Source organism: Pristiophorus japonicus, chromosome 18, assembly GCF_044704955.1.
Source record: "Pristiophorus japonicus isolate sPriJap1 chromosome 18, sPriJap1.hap1, whole genome shotgun sequence".
NCBI lineage: Eukaryota > Metazoa > Chordata > Chondrichthyes > Pristiophoridae > Pristiophorus > Pristiophorus japonicus.
Genome location: NC_091994.1, coordinates 20,008,896 through 20,024,481, shown reverse-complemented (window position 1 = coordinate 20,024,481; position 15,586 = coordinate 20,008,896).

Genomic DNA, 15,586 nt, shown 5'->3' with positions numbered 1-15,586 from the left:
AACAATCCAATAGTTTCAGGGTCACCATTACTGATCATCATCATCATAGGCAGTGGGACCTCCCCTTTAAGGGCCGCTGTGCTGCTGGGCCCGCAGTCACTCTGCAGAGGTGCACCGACCGAGAAACCTGGAGTGAGGTGAATATCGCTGGGTAAGTATTTTTATTGTTGTTTTATTTATTTTACTGGCGGTGATACCACTTGGGTGGCATGGGGTCCAGGCTGAAAAATCCCCGACCTGAATTTAGGTCGGGTCGGTCTGTTGACCCCAAATCAGCGGCCATTCGATTTTTCGGAATGGCCGCCGCAAATGGGCACTAATGGGTCTCTTTGAGACCCTGAATTTCTGCCCCCATGGGTGCTATCATTAGCTTCAAGACCCCGAGCTGGTGATAAGTCAAATCAGCCAGGTCTCCCGACATGGTCGCGAGCCAATGGAAAATGCGCACGCGTAGAAATTGGATGACAATAAGATTGGTCTGAGCCATGATATTCCACATAATCTATCAACACTCACATATAAGGAATGATCTGTTGGACTGGAGGGCTTCCAGAGCCTGTGAAAACATACATCAGCATGAGCCAACACCTGGAGGAGAGGAAAGGAGATAAAGGAGAAACAATTGCGGGAGGCAAAAGAGAAAAAGATGGGTAAGAACCTATGCCAACTAAATGTTGCTAATCTACATGCCTGAGGCCTATTCTCTTTATGGCATTTACATAGCAGCAGTTGAGGGGAGGCTCAACATCGTTCTATAGAAAGAAAAAGTAAGGCTTTCAGAAAACTGTAAAGTGTGTGTGCACTTGTATGAGAATAAGATTGGTTTTAGCTATAATGACGAAGTGACTGGAGGGCTGCTGGAGCTCAACATCACAATAAAACATTATCTGGTCATTATCACCTTGCTGTTTGTGGGAGCTTGCAGTGCGCAAACTGGCTGCTGTGTTTCCTACATTACAACAGTGACTACACTCCAAAAGCAACTCATTGGCTGTTAAGTGCATTGGGACGTCCTGAGGTTGTGAAAGGCACTATATAAATGCAAGTCTTTCTTGTCTTTAACTCTGGCCCTAAAGTTCCTCAGAATTTCTGGACCTGGCAGAGCCCCCGGAAAATCGGAGCAACCTGGTTCCATCGGTTATCTGCTGTTTCCAGGCGTTTTCTGGTGGAACCACCCCTTACAAAAGCAAGGAGTCAGAGCAAAGGGTAGAGACTCCCTATGCCGGGAGTTCTTGTTGCTTGGGCTTAGGTGTCTTTGTGGAGAATGGCACGCCCAGAATAATGAGAGGTTTCGATCTCTTTCAACATCAGAAACAAAGAAAAAAAATGTATCCTGTAAATATTATTAAACAAAATACTGCAGCATCGTGGACTGAATTGGGGACCAGCATTTGTAAGGGGTTTTTACACAGACTTGAAGTGACATCAAATCAACTCAGGATCACATGGACAATTTACTACTCACTGTCCATACACTGAAACAGGCTCGAGGGGCTGAATGGCCTGCTCCTGTTCCTACAGCAGATAGTTGCTTCTACTTAACCTCTTTTAATGGGCAATTTCCTGCAGGACTCCCAAAGCTAATGGCCCTCCTTGCTCAACTGACAGGAGATATGCTTGCAACAAGGCAGGATAAATGAAGTGGTGCAGCCATGCCAAGTGTTGCTCGTTCTGAATAAGACTATTTTTTGTTTAAAACAATTTGAGAAATTTTATGAAAGGGAAATCATGTTTGACAAATTTGCTGGAGCTCTTTGAGGTTGTAACGAGCAGGGTGGATAAGGGGGAACCAGTGTATGTGGTGTATTTGGATTTCCAGAAGGCATTCGATAAGGTGCCACATAAAAGGTTACTGTATAAGATAAAAGTTCACGGGGTTGGGAATAATATTTTAGCATGGATAGAGGATTGGCTAACAGACAAAAAACAGAGAGTTGGGATAAATGGGTCATTTTCCGGTTGGCAAACAGTGACTAGTGGGGTGCTGCAGGGATCAGTGCTGGGGCCTCAACTATTTAAATCTATATTAATGACTTGGATGAAGGGACCGAGTGTAATGTAGCCAAGTTTGCTGATGATACAAAAATGGGTGAGAAAGCAAATTGTGAGGAGGACACAACAATCTGCAAAGGGATATAGACAGGCTAAGTGAGTGGGCAAAAATTTAGCAGAAGGAGTATAATGTGGGAAAATGCGAGGTTATCCACTTTGGCAGAAAAAATAGAAAAGCAAATTATAATTTAAATGGAGAAAAAATTGCAAAGTGCTGCAGTACAGAGGGACCCGGGGGTCCTTGTGCATGAAACACAAAAAGTTAGTAAGTAGGTACAGCAAGTAATCAGAAAGGTAAATGGAATGTTGGCCTTTATTGCAAGGGGTATAGAGTCTAAAAGCGGAGAAGTCCTGCCACACCTAGAGTACTGCGTTTTAGTCTCCGTATTTAAGGAAGCAAGGATATACTTGCATTGGAGACTGTTCAGAGAAGGTTCACTAGGTTGATTCCGGAGATGAGGGGATTGATTTATGAAGTTAGGTTGAGTAGGTTGGGCCTATATACATTGCAGTTGAGAAGAATGAGAGGTGATCTTATCGAAACATATATGATAATGAGGGGGCTCGACAAGGTGGATGCAGAGAGGATATTTCCACTCATAGGGGAAACTAAACCTAGGGGACATAGTCTCAGAATAAGGGGACCGCCCATTTAAAACTGAGATGAAGTGGAATTTCTTCTCTCAGATGGTTGTAAATCTGTGGAATTCTCTGCCCCAGAGAGCTGTGGAGGCTGGGTCATTGAATATATTTAAGGCAGAGATAGACAGATTTTTGAGCAATAAGGGAATAAAGGGTTATGGGGAGCGGGCAGGGAAGTGGAGCTGAGTCCGTGATCAGATCAGCCATGATCTTATTAAATGGTGGAGCAGGCTCGAGGGGCCAGGTGGCCTACTCCTGCTCCTATTTCTTATGTTCTTATGAAACGTTCTTTGTGTGGCCATTCTTTGCAAACATACACAGCTCTGTGTGCTTGAATAGGATTGTAATTGGGCTCACGCTTTGTGTTTAGCTTAGCTCTTTTCTGATAATATGCTGAGATTGGCAGCTATGGTAGTGGCTGGTTTGTTCTGCTGATGTGGGATTTTCCACCTTCTTCAATGTTTCCACTTGTTGGCTTAAGAATTACTGAAACTAGCTTATGGCAGATGGATTAGAATGAGGCACCCTGGCTGAATATGTAAAACAAACATGCATTTAAAAAATAAAGACGGCCAAATACAGACAATGTTCAGTTAAGAGATTTTTTTTTACATTATAGGAGTACAGTAGATTGGAGATGGGTGTCTCCCTTCATTGGGGTCAAGTTTTGGCCCGCGCCTAGAACAGCGCAGCCCCAACATGGACGCCCGTTTCTCACGTCTAAAAGCGCGACAAAAATCTACCTCGTAATTCTCGGGCTCCTTGCTGGTCCCTGGGAGCTCGGCGCGGCGCGCAGACAGCAGCAGGGGGCGGAGCCACAGAGTCGTGCCGATTCTGCAAGTGGAGGGGGGCGGGGTTCAGTCAAATGAGGGAACGTTGTGCCGGCAGCCCTGCGTGTGTGCGTTGGAGCGCGCGCGCACGCGCAGTAGCCCAGAAACATTGGCACTCGGCCATTTTTAAAGGAACTTAAAGAAAAGTGCTGATTTGTCTCATGAACCTTTGGAAAGGCTTGGGATTGAATTTTAGTGATTTTTTAGTGTCTGAAGGAATGCTTTTAGCAGCACTGTTGAATAAATCACCTGCTGAAATCAGTGAGTGCTGCTTTTCACTACTAAACTTCCAGAACAGGTGCTGCATAGGTGCATGCAAATTAAGGACTGTGTGTTTTGAAAAATAAGAGTGTCAATTCAGTACAGCAATGGAACAACGTCCACCAAGAACAAAGAATTTCTTGCATGAGAAAGTGGAGATATTAGTCAACGTCATTGAGCAGAGAGGGCAGGAGCTAGATACCAGCAACAGAGGTCGCATAAAAGTGCCACCTAAAGAAATAAAGAAACGCTGGAACCAAGTTGCAGAAGATTACTGCGCAGTGGTGCATACCATGAGCTCTGGAAGCCAGTGTAAAAAGAAATGGCACGACCTTGGTCAAGTAGTTAGTGTAAGTAATATTTTCATTTTTTAATGTAATCGTAATTGTAACGTGACTATCTGTATGTCCCACCCTGCACTCTGTAAAAAATTATATTTTACTCTTTGCAGAAGAAATTGGCCCACAACAAAAGGGAAGCAACTCGAACAGGAGAAGGCACACCCAATCTGCATCCACTGACATCTTTGGAACAGAGGGTAGCTGCAATGATGAGTCGTACATGGAGAAAAGCAATCAGTACAGCACAAGCTGGGCCCGCACGCGAGGAAGAGGGTAAGTCCTGAAAATGCATCGTGGCTCTTCAAATCAACCTGCGGCCTGGCCTGCTATGTGTGAGAGTACTCATGCCAACCATCCTGCCCCTTCCCTTGCTGTTAAACATTTGACTGTTCTGATGTATTTTGCAGAACGTGATGATGATGATGATGATGAAGATGATGATGATGATGCTGCCAACCCTGAGGATCCTGAAGATACAGAACAAGAACCAGTACAACCAGATGCGGACGATCCAGACTGGATGATGGCGGCGATGACTGAAATGTCTACAGGGGAGAGCTTCCAAATGAATGTTTATGAGCCCCCATTAAGGGGCATCAGAGTTTCAACCCCTTGCATAGGTTCTGGTTCCACCTTCCATGGTTTTGATTCTGACGTTGCAGGTCCCAGTGGTGCTGGTGATATAATGGAGCAGTTTACACCCATTCACCCACCATCCCAGCCCACGGCTCGCATTCGAGTGCTGTCATGTGGAACACCGAGCGCCCCACCGTTCCAGCCCACGCCTCTCTCTCTCTAGTACTGCCGTCTGGAACACAGAGCGTCCCACCGTCCCAGCCCACGCCTCTCTCTCTAGTACTGCCGTCTGGAACACAGAGCGTCCCACCGTCCCAGCCCGTGCCTCCCAGTGCCGCGAGGCAGACCCAGGCAGAGGACAAGGAGATTGGAGACACGCTCTCCTGAGATGCAGCGTGCAACAGATGCGGCTCAGGTTGTGGCATTGGGTGTGGGGACCAATGAGCTTACCCGATCACTCATCGGTAGCATCAGTGCAGTGGGTGAACAGGTGGCGGTCCTGACGGGAGAAATAGCAGTAATGACACGGGAACTTAGGGAGGGAATGTCCGAGGGAGTGTAAGCGACGGCACAGGTCCTCATGGAGATAGCTGCTGCAATAAGGGCACACAGCCCCGCCAATCAAATGACACCCCCATGAAGAAGGGAACATTCACTGAGATGTGGATGAGAGATGGTTGCAGCCTTTCTTTGCTGCTTTTGTTCTTGTTCTTGATGTAGCTGTAGTAGCGTTATTCAAATTGAGTTTGTAAGTTTTGTAATTTTACAACTTATGTGATCTTAGGGTTTTTAAGTGATCTTATAGTGTAAATGCTCTCACATTTTGTATCTTATTTAATTTTGCACCTAAAAAGTGATCCTGAAGTCTAAGTGATCTTAAGAGTCTAAGATTTTTCACATTAGAAACATAGAAACGGAGAAACATAGAAAATAGGTGCAGGAGTAGGCCATTCGACCCTTCGAGCCTGCACCGCCATTCAATAAGATCATGGCTGATCATTCCCTCAGTACCACTTTCCTGCTTTCTCTCCATACCCCTTGATCCCTTTAGCCGGAAGGGCCATATCTAACTCCCTCTTGAATACATCCAATGAACTGGCATCAATAACTCTCCGCAGCAGGGAATTCCACAGGTTCACAACTCTCTGAGTGAAGAAGTTTCTCCTCATCTCAGTCCTAAATGGCCTACCCCTTATCCTAAGACTATGTCCCCTGGTTCTGGATTTCCCCAACATCAGGAACATTCTACCTGCATCTAACCTGTCCAGTCCCGTCAGAATCTTATACATTTCTATGAGATCCCCTCTCATCCTTCTAAACTCCAGTGAATAAAGGCCCAGTTGATCCAGTCTCTCCTCATATGACAGTCCAGCCATCCCGGGAATCAGTCTGATGAACCTTCGCTGCAGTCCCTCAATAGCAAGAATGTCCTTCCTCAGATTAGGAGACCAAAACTGAACACAATATTCCAGGTGAGGCCTCACTTAGGCTCTGTACAATTGCAGTAAGACCTCCCTGCTCCTATACTCAAATCCCCTAGCTATGAAGGCCAACATACCATTTGCCTTCTTCACCGCCTGTTGTACCTCCATGCCAACCTTCAATGACTGATGAACCATGACACCCAAGTCTCGTTGCACTTCCCCTTTTCCTAATCTGCCGCCATTCAGATAATATTCTGCTTTCGTGTTTTTGCCCCTAAAATGGATAACCTCACATTTATCCACATTATACTGCATCTGCCATGCATTTGCCCACTCACCTAACCTGTCCAAGTCACCCCACAGCCTCCTAGCGTCCTCCTCACAGCTCACACCACCACCCAGTTTAGTCTCATCTGCAAACTTGGAGATATTGCACTCAATTCCTTCATCCAAATCGTTAATGTATATTGTAAAGAGCTGGGGTCCCAGCACTGAGCCCTGCGGCACTCCACTAGTCACTGCCTGCCATTCTGAAAAGGACCCGTTTATCCCGACTCTCTGCTTCCTGTCTGCCAACCAGTTCTCTATCCATGTCAGTACATTACCTCCAATACCATGCGCTTTGACTTTGCACACCAATCTCTTGTGTGGGACCTTGTCAAAAGCCATTTGAAAGTCCAAATACACCACATCCACTGGTTCTCCCTTGTCCACTCTGCTAGTTACATCCTCAAAAAATTCCAGAAGATTCGTCAAGCATGATTTCCCTTTCATAAATCCATGCTGACTTGGACCGATCCTGTCACTGCTTTCCAAATGCACTGCTATTTCATCTTTAATGATTGATTCCAACATTTTCCCCACTACTGATGTCAGGCTAACCAATCTATAATTACCCTTTTTCCCTCTCCCTCCTTTTTTAAAAAGTGGTGTTACTTTAGCTACCCTCCAGTCCATAGGAACTGATTCAGAGTTGATAGACTGTTGGAAAATGATCACCAATGTATCCATTATTTCTAGGGCCACTTCCTTAAGTACTCTGGGATGCAGACTATCAGGTCCGGGGATTTATCAGCCTTCAATCCCATCAATTTCCCGAACACAATTTCCCACCTAATAAGGATATCCTTCAGTTCCTCCTTCTCACTAGACCCACTGTCCCCCGGAAGGTTATTCGTGTCTTCCTTCGTGAAGACAGAACTGAAGCATTGGTTCAATTGGTCTGCCATTTCTTTGTTCCCCATTATAAATTCACCTGAATCTGATTGCAAGGGACCTACATTTGTCTTCACTAATCTTTTTCTCTTCACATATTTATAGAAGCTTTTGCAGTTAGTTTTTATGTTTCCTGCAAGCTTCCTCTCGTACACAATTTTCCCCCTCCTAATTAAACCCTTAGTCCTCCTCTGTTGAATTCTAAATTTCTCCCAGTCCTCAGGTTTGTTACTTTATCTAGCCAATTTATATGTCTCTTCCTTGGCTTTAACACTATCCTTAATTTCCCTTGTCAGCCATGGTTGAGCCACCTTCCCCGTTTTATTTTTACTCCAGACAGGGATGTACAATTGCTGAAATTCATCCAGGTGATCTTTAAATGTTTGTCATTGCTTATCCACCGTCAACCCTTTTGGTATCGTTTGCCAGTCTATTCTAGCCAATTCACGCCTCATACCGTCGAAGTTACCTTTCCTTAAATTCAGGACCCTAGCTTCCTAATTAACTGTGTCACTCTCCATCTTAATAAAGAATTCTACTACTATATGGTCACTCTTCCCCAAGGGGCCTCGCACAACAAGATTGCTAATTAGTTCCTTCTCATTACACATCACCCAGTCTAGGATGGCCAGCTCTCTAGTTGGTTCCTCGATATATTGGTCGAGAAAACCATCCCTAATACACTCCAGAAAATCCTCCTCCACCGTATTGCTACTAATTTGGTTAGCCCAATCAATATGTAGATTAAAGTCGCCCATGATAACTGCTGTACCTTTATTGCACACATCCCTTATTTCTTGTTTGATGCTGTCCACAACCTCATTACTACTGTTTGGTGGTCTGTACACAACTCCCACTAGCGTTTTCTGCCCTTTGGTATTCCGCAGCTCCACCCATACCGATTCCACTTCATCCAGACTAATGTCCCTCCTTACTATTGCATTAATTTCCTCTTTAACCAGCAAAGACACCCCGCCTCCTTTTCCTCTCTGCCTATCCTTCCTAAATGTTGAATACCCCTGGATGTTGTGTTCCCAGCCTTGGTCACCCTGGAGCCATGTCTCCGTGATACCAATTACATCATATCCTTTAACTGCTGTCTGCACAGTTAATTCGTCCACCTTATTCCGAATACTCCTCGCATTGAGGCACAGAGCCTTCAGGCTTGTCTTTTTAACACACTTTGCCCCTTAAGAATTTTGCTGTAATGTGGTCCTTTTTGTATTTTGCCTTGGGTTTCTCTGCCCTCCACTTTTACTATTCTCCTTTCTATCTTTTGCTTCTGCCTCCATTTTATTTCCCTCTGTCTCCCTGCATAGGTTCCCATCCCCCTGCCATGTTAGTTTCACTCCTCCCCAACAGTACTATCAAACACTCCCCCCAGGACATTGGTTCCGGTCCTGCCCAGGTGCAGACCGTCTGGTTTGTACTGTTCCCACCTCCCCCAGAACCGGTTCCAATGTCCCAGGAATTTGAATCCCTCCCTTTTGCACCACTCCTCAAGCCACGTATTCATCTGAGCTATCCTGCAATAGCTACTCTGACTAGCACATGGCACTGGTAGCAATCCTGAGATTACTACTTTTGAGGTCTTACTTTTTAATTTAGCTCCTAGCTCCCTAAATTCGTCTCATAGGACCTCATCCCGTTTTTTATCTATATCGTTGGTACCTATGTGCACCACGACAACTGGCTGTTCACCCTCCCTTTTCAGAATATCCTGCACCCGCTCCGAGACATCCTTGACCCTTACACCAGGGAGACAACATACAATCCTGGAGTCTCGGTTGCGGCCACAGAAATGCCTATCTATTCCCCTTACAATCGAATCCAATACCACTGTAGCTCTCCCATTCTTTTTCCTGCCCTCCTGTGTAGTAGAGCCACTCACGGTGCCTTGAACTTGGCTGCTGCTGCCCTCCCCTGATGAGTCATCCCCCTCAATAGTACCCATAGCGGTGTATCTGTTTTGCAGGGGGATGACCGCAGGGGACCCCTGCACCACCTTCCTTGCACTGCTCTTCCTGTTGGTCACCCATTTACGATCTGGCTGTGTACCCTTTACCTGCGATGAGACCAACTCACTAAACGTGCTATTCACGTCATTCTCAGCATCGTGCATGCTCCAGAGTGAATCCACCCGCAGCTCCAGTGCCACAATGCGGTCCGTCAGGAGCTGCAGGCGGATATACTTCCCGCACACGTAGTCGTCAGGGACAGCGGAAGCGTCCCTGACTTCCCACATAGTACAGGAGGAGCATAACACATGTCCGAGCTGTCCTGCCATGACTTAACCTCGAGATTAACATAATTTGGCAACAACAATGTTAAATGTTACTTACTGATATAGAAAAGAAAAAGAAAAACTACTTACCAATCACCAGCCAATCACTTACCCCCTTGGCTGTGACATCACCTTTCAATTTCTTTCTACTTCTTTTTGCCTCTGTACTGCAGCTGCACCAGCTGGCCTCCCAACTCAACGCTGGGCCTTTATAGGTCGCTCCGCTGTCCCCGGACTCCCGCTGCACCGGCTGACCTCCCAACTCAACGCTGGGCCTTTATAGGCCGCTCTGCTGTCCCCGGACTCCCACTGCTCGCACTCCCGCCTCTCCGATGAACGCCAGGCCTTTATAGGCCGCTTTGTTTGTTTTGTAAGTTTTGTAACTTTACAACTTATAAGTGATCTTCGGGTTTTTAAGTGATCTTATAGTGTAAATGTTCTCACTTGTAACTTATTTAATTTTGCACCTAAAGGTGATCTTGAAGTTTAAGTGATCTTAAGAGTGTAAGATTTTTCACATTGAAATTGTTCTGTAACTTTACAAGTTTATAAGTGATCTTAAAATTCTTAAGTGATCTTCAAGAGTCATATTAAAAAGTAAAGTTTGATACAACAAATATTTTATTACAGTGACGTTAACTTTTCAATAAAATATATTTTCATTAAAACTGAATCATCTTCCATTAACATAACACAACGTAGGAACAACTGCAAAGAATAAACATGTCCATGCGCAATAGTGGTCGCAGAGCCCTCAGGCATCAGTAATTGAAGCATTCACGGATGAGCTGTTGGCGCAGGGCTCGAGCAATCTTTAAAGGAGCACGATGGACAGCCCTCCTCCGACCTCATGCTCCGGCATCAGGCACTTGCATGCTTTCCTGATCATCGTCATTATCCTCATCCTGCTCTTCCAAAATACTATCATCAGGCACTGGACCCTCACGTGGGTTTTCTGGTTTCACTACCAGCTCCTGCTGCCTCATGATGGTTAAGTTATGGAGCATTCGGCACACAACAGTGAAGTGACCGACAATCTGAGGAGAGTATTGCAAGTGGCCTCCGGAATGGTCCAGGCATCAGAATCGCTGTTTAAATATGCCAATGGTCCTCTCAATGATGCTGCGCGTCGCACTGTGCGCCATGTTGTATTGACGGTCAGCTTTTGTCAGTGTCACGCGTAGGGGCGTCATGAACCAGGTGGTCAGGCCGTACCCTTTGTCTCCCAGTAGCCAGCTCTGCCCTTCTGGCTGTTGCTGAAACATGTCAGATATAACGCTGTCGCATAGAATGAACGCATCATGGGTGCTGCCAGGGTATCTCACATCGACTGGCATGATCTGCTTGTCGTTACACACGAGCTGCACATTGATGGAGTGGAAACCTTTTCTATTCCTGTACTGCTCAGAATCCTCCACAGGTGCTCGCAAGGCTATGTGGGTACAATCAATGCAGCCCTGTACCTTTGGGAAGCCAGCAATCCTGAAGAAGCCCACAGCCCACTCATGGATCGCTTGTGCGGTCATTGGGAAATTGATGAAGTCATTCCTCCGTGCGTACAGTGCAGCTGTGACCTGGTAAACGCAGGCATGTATTGCACGTTGAGAGATGGCGCACACATCTCCAGTTGTAGCCTGAAACTATCCCAAGGCATAGAAGGCAAGTGCAGCTGTTACCTTCACTTCAACAGACAAGGCAGTTGGCGTTCTGCTTCTGGGCTGAAAATCTGCTCTCAGCATATCACAGATCTCAACGACAACTTCGCTGCGGAAACGCAGCCTTTTGACACAATCAGCCTCGTTCATGTCCAGGTGCGAACGCCTGGCTCGATATCGCCGACGTGGGTAAGGTCTCCTGCCCATCAGCCTACGGGCTATGACATTCCTGATGCGGTGACCTCCAATCAATTCTCTCCTATGCAGTGAATTGCTGGCGAACCATTGCATAATCCGTGGTGTTGACAATGCAGCACCCATTCTGCAATTACAAATTTAAGTTTCAAACTGGCTATCTGGCTGCCTCTCCCTGTCCCTGGCCGAATGGCCTCAGCCCCCCTCGCAGCTCGAAGGCTGCTTGCTGTGTCTTCGGCCGCCGTCAGCCACTGCCACCGCCCCTATCCCGTGGCCGAATGGCCTCAGTTACCCTCGCAGCTCGAAGGATGCTTGATGTGCCTTCAGCTGCCGTCGAGCCACTGATGCCGCCCCTGTCTCCTACATGGAAGGAAGGCCTGCCTGAAGCACTGCAGCTCGAAGGCTGCTGCTGCTTCACACAGGTAGGAATATTCAATATTTTGTCTTTGCTTTGTTTGTAATTTTTTATTCAGGCTGGCTCTTTATTTGTATAAGTAAGACTGTTGAATGCTTGTAGAATTTAATTACTTCCCTTCTGCCCCCACCCGCACCCCCCCCGCCCCCACCACCTCCCCTCGTTCCCTACGCCTGATTTGTAACCTACGCCTGATTTCTAAAGTGTAGGCAAGGTTTTTCTGAGCGTACAAAAATGTAGACTTACTCCATTCTAAGTTAGTTTGGAGTAAGTTTTCACTGCCTAAACTTTCAAAACAGGCGTAAGTGGCCGGACACGCCCCCTTTTGAAAAAAAAATCTATTCCAAAATGAAACTGTTCTAACTGACTAGAACTGGAGCAAAGTAAATGCCGAGAATTGCAATTTCTAAGATACTCCATTCTAAACCAGTTGCTCCAAAAAAATCCACCTTGAAAAAATTGGAGCAACTCAGGCCGAAACTTGACCCCATTGACTCTATTCCTCCTGTTTCAATGTCTCAATGATTGGAGAACTGACGGCATTGCAGATCCAAGAAAATGTGCTGTCAGGTTAAGGGAGCTGCTATTAGAAGAGGCAATAATCTCCTCCAGCCCCACAACCCCCCGAGATGTCTGCGCTCCTCTATTTCTGCCATCTTGAGCATCCCTGTTTATAATTGCTCAACCATTGGTGGCCATGCCAAGCTCTGGAACTCCCTGCTTAAACCTCTCGCCTCTCTACCCTTTGTTCCTCCTTTAAAGATGCTCTTTAAAACATACCTCTTTGACCAAGCTTTTAGTGCCTGTGCTAATTTCTACTTATGTGGCTCGGTGTAAACTTTTTAATTTCATAATACTCCTGTGAAGCGCCTTGGGACATTTCACTACATTAAAGGTGATATATAAATACAAGTTGTTGTTGTTGAAATATGGGATGCCAGCAGCGCCCCTCTCCATGCTTCCAATGATACACCAAATGGTCTTCTGCAATACATAGCTGAGCCTGCGTAATCAGGGTGACTAGAGGTCGCTTACCCTAGACTGGAAGACAACAATGAGGCAACATTTAAGGGGATGCTAGGCAAGTACATGAAGGATGAAGTAATAGAAGGATGAAGTAGGGTGGAAGGAGGCTCCTGCGGAACATAAACACCGGCATGGACCAGTTGGGTCAAATGACCTGCTTGTGTGCTGTAAATTCTACCTAATTCTATGTAAAAGCACCTTATTCACCAAACCTGTAATGGGGGGAAATTTGCGGTTAGGGGTTTCCTTCGTATGAACGCCTCCAACTCGAAAAGAATCTACGAAAGTATCTGGGATCCCGGAGGAATGTAGAATTCCGGTTGGAGGCCTAGATTCGCTGTGCAGCGCATGGGAAGATGTCTTTCAGGTTGTCATGTATGTACTTTTGGGATCACTAGCCACTAGATGGCATCACTGTTGGAGGCCATTGTGTGTGCAGCCCAAGTATAAAAGGCCAGCCATTTTGTATATTAGTCACTTTAGGCCTTAATAAAGCAGAGCCAAGGTTATACCACTTGGAGTTAAACAGTACTCAGTCTAACAGTTATTGCATCCACAATATTTGGTGACGAGGCAACAAGACCCTTTACATGCAAAAATGAGCACAATTGAACTGTTGGAGCAATTCATGGAAGGAGAAGATTGGGTAGACTTTATGAGCCGTTTGAGCCAGTTCTTCATTGCCAACAAAATGGAGGAGATCGGCGACGCAGATTGGCGCCGGGCGCTGTTCCTCACGGTTTGCGGTCCAAAAATTTATGATCTGATAAAGAATCTACTCTTGCCTGTGAGTCCAACAGAGAAGACGCATAAAGAATTGTGTACACTGGTACAGGACCACCTTAAGACAGACGAAGGCATCATCATCTCGAGATACAGATTTTATACGCACGTTCGCTCAGAGGGCCAGAATGCGACGGAATTCATTGGCAACCTGAGACGTCTAGCGGGACTGTGTAAGTTTCGGGGCTGTGTTGGCAGACATGCTGCTGCACTTCTTTGTAATCAGCATCAACCAAGTAAACTACTGACAGTGGAGACGTTGCACTTGAACAATCGCTCAGTCATGCATGACGACGGATAGAAGTCTAAGGCAGATACCAGTGAAAAATCAAAACTCGGCAAGTACTGTAAATATGACTGATTTGACGTTTGGCAGAGCGGCACATGGCAGGGCCTACCTGCGTACACGAAACCTGTGGCTGCCCAAAGTCCACCAGTGGGAATGCATCCGATTTCTCCGTGTTGGCGTTGTGGGGGAAATTACCGGCACCAGTCGGGCATATTTAAGCAATATAGTTGCAAAGGCTGTCGGGAGTGGGGCATCTCCTGCGCAAGTGTCCATAGATGAGCAAGCGTGCTGCGACGCACCACATGGAGGATGATGGTCAGACTAGCGCGGATACGGATACGCAATCTGAGATACCAGAGGAGGAACTGTATGGACTGTACCCGTGCCTAACTAAGAGCAAACCGATAATGATCAACGTGAAATTTAATGGGGTGCCAATATCAATGGAACTGGACACAGGGGCGAGTCAATCGATAATGAGCCAGAGGGAATTCGACAAGCTGTGGGTGTAAAGTCCTGACCCTGCAGTACAGACTTACACGAGGCACATGCTGAAGTCAAGGTCACTCTGGACCTGCACCTTTATTTCACAGCTCTCGAGTGCCGCACTTGCCTGAGACCTGCCTTTATATACCTGTGTGGAACAGGTATGCAGTGTCTCCTGCAAGTGTATCCCTGGTGGTAAAGTATGCTTGTGGTTACAGGTCATATCTTGTTACAATCATGTATGGCATGGTAAGATACAGTTATATACAGTAGTGTGAGATACATGACATCACCCTCCACCAAGGTCTTATTGTCTTTATAGATTCAGTCTCTCAGGTGGTCTACGCTCTCGCATGGAGTGTCTTAGTTGTGGTTCAGTTGTTTGCCTTGGTGCCTGTTTTTCTTTCAGTGTAATTGCTGGTATCTCGCCTGGGCTGTCTGTTTCGTTCAGTATGATTGCTGGTATCTCGCCTGGGCTGTCTGTTGAGACTGCCCTTTCCTCAGCTTGTTCCCTCTGTCTGTCCACCAGGTGTGGTGTGAGTTCCACATTGTAGTCTGCCTCTGGTTCTGCAGTGTTGTTGGTGAATCTACTTTTTACTTGGTCTACATTCCTCCGGCAGGTTTGGCCATTGTCCATTTGTACAACCAGTAGCCTGTTTCCTTCCTTGCCTGTTACTGTCCCTGCAAGCCATTTGGGACCCCGCCATAGTTTCGCACAAACACTTTGTCCCCTATCTTATTCCACCTCCCCCTCGAATTTCGGTCATGGTACTCAGTTAGCTTCCGGTGCTTTGCCTCAACAATTTCATGCATGTCTGGGAGGTTTAACGAGAGCCTAGTCTTTAAGGTCCGTTTCATCAATAGTTGCGCGGGGGAACCCCAGTCAACGAATACGGACGAGATCTGTATGCCAGCAGCAGTTGTGACAGGCGGCTCTGCAGCGTGGGACCTTGGATATTTAGCATGCCTTGTTTAACGATTTGCACTGCTCTCTCCGCCTGGCCATTGGAAGCCGGCTTGAACGGTGCCGTCTTAATGTGATTTATGCTGTGGTCAACAATAAAATCTTGAAATTCTGCGCTGGTGAAGCACGGACCATTATCGCTGACCAA